Source organism: Sardina pilchardus, chromosome 14 (genome assembly GCF_963854185.1).
Source record: "Sardina pilchardus chromosome 14, fSarPil1.1, whole genome shotgun sequence".
Classification (NCBI taxonomy): Eukaryota; Metazoa; Chordata; class Actinopteri; order Clupeiformes; family Clupeidae; genus Sardina; species Sardina pilchardus.
In genome coordinates, this window is record NC_085007.1 from 29,586,504 (window position 1) to 29,588,948 (window position 2,445).

The window sequence follows — 2,445 nt, forward strand, 5'->3', positions numbered from 1 at the left end:
GATATGCCTTGATTTGAACTTGCTCTGGCAGTCATTGGTGTACAGCACTAATAGCAGTGGGGACAATACACACCTAGGTTGGCTCCCACAGCATGCCGTACAGCATCAGTGGTGGGCGTGGACAGAATTGCATTATTATACAGTATATGATGATGATATATGATATATGATATATATACTGTATATATATGCCCTGAACGGCCTGTTGCGATCTCTACTTTTGCATGACAACGGTCTAGCTATGGATGAGAGGACTTCTTCTTGTTGTTGATTACAGAATGTTGATTACAGAACTGATTGCTAGGCCTGCGATTTGATGAGTTCTTTGATGTGTGTTGATCTCTATTTACTGTGGTGAAACTGATCTCCTGTGTGGTAGTACCCTCATAGTGACAAACACCAGTTCCAAGCTCCAACTTCCAAGTGAATAACTCTTACATAATAGCAGCAGCCCATTCCTTCCTTGACAGGCAGAGATAGAAAATAGATGTACTCCTAAGTGGTTCAACAAATGACTGCCGCTTCAGTCCTGTACATTCTCTCTGCAAAAATAAATCAATCAATTTGTCTCCCATCTTCTTCTCGAGCCTCGTATATGTGTTTGTTTTTGTGTATATGTGTGCTTCTGTATGTGTGTGTGTGTGTGTGTGTGTTTATGTGGGTTTATGTGTGTGTTAGCTTGTGAGTGTGTGTGTGTGTGTGTGTTTGTGTGTGTGTGTGCGCGCATGCGAACAACTGATATGGCCACTCATGAACGGAATTCTAAGAAACATGGCATGTATTCAAAGGGTATCATAATGATCCTACACTCCTACACAACAACTTTTGTGCAGTTTTGAACCTGTCAGCCAAAAAGGTTGGTCATCCTAGGCCCTACGGTTCTCAAGATATTCACAGAAAACTGTACCCAGCCTACCCTCCCTTTGGGGGGGCCCGGAGTAGCGGGTGGGTGACGGATCATCCTTGTGGGGCTACATCCTCACCATGTTTTGTGCCGTCTTTGTCTGATTGTGGCGCAGGCAGCCAACTCAACCCCATAATGCACTGGGATCGTATGAGTCATAATGGACATAGCGGACAGAGGAGAGATGCACAGAAGAGATGACCTGGCACAACGCATGCTTGTCTTTTCTACCACCTTGTTGACCACAGCCATGCTGATATAGCTCCCTTTAAAAGGAGGGGACCATCTATTTGTGGGTTGCACATGGACACCGTTACAATACAGTATGATTAGTGGTGCGATGTGGGTGTGTGGGTTCCTGTGTCTGTTGTTTGTTGTATGTAAAAGTACAAAAAGTACAAAAAAAGTATGCTACATGATTATCAGTGTGGCTCTGTGTCCCTGCTTTATCCCTCTGGTGAGGATCCATGGCGCCTGTACGTCCCCAGAGGGCCTGTGCTTCCTGTTGAGGCGTAGCCCGCGCTCCACAGATCTCTCCGTGGTGGACCACGGCCTCCTGCAGATCCTAGAGATTGAAGTCTCAGGAACCTGCTGTTGGAGTCCTTTTGTTGCGCTCTTGAGCTGCTGAGCATGATCACGACTGCATGAATCTCTTTCAAAAATTTAATTTGGAATTTTCTGATGTGCTCCAAGGGAAGCAGTAGAGAAGGAGGCTATCGATGGAGCCCTTCTTCTCCTCACTAAAATGTAAAAATGCGATGCATGTCGGTCATGAAAAATAAAAGGTAATTTATTCTGCCGCATGTATAGCGGTGTGCTGAATGTTAAGTATATGGTTAAAAAAAATCGTACCTGTCATTCACTTTCACACGCGCACACATACATGCACACATAGACACACACACACACACACACACACAGTATTTTGCATATGAGGTGAGGTGTCAGTTCAGCAGGTGCTTTGAAATATGAGCACCTGTTCAGATGTCAACATAAACAAATTATATCTTATCTATATCTTGTGAAGACATGCTAAAACGGTATGGACCTCTAATAAGCACAGGCAAGGTTGTGCTAGCTTTCCTTTACATGATGGTATAACATTGAGAATGGAGCCAATCAAAATGTGCAAATGAGAGGTTTTCAAGGACTTCCCCAGGCCAATTCCAACTCAAATTGAAGGATACAACACATCATAGTGTGACACATATCCAAATGTAAACTCCCTTCCTCATCATCAACACACAAATGTTAATACTGTATGTAATGTAATGCTGCTTGATCTGGCTCAGAATTGAGACCACCATCCATTTTCACACGTTATAAAGCTGGCGTGTCTAGGCCATCTCCAATGCCCGTGTCAAGCATGGGCCCTTGGGCAGCACTTGCTCCGGACCACATTTCCCTTTTGGTGAACTTGCACAGGTGCTAATGCACGTTCATGAACTCTGGGGCAGAGCCAAAACCGGAAATGCAAATGGGTTTTGTTCCTGCAGCTTTAGGCCTGAGGCTGTACACGCTGGTGGATGCACCAACGCGCT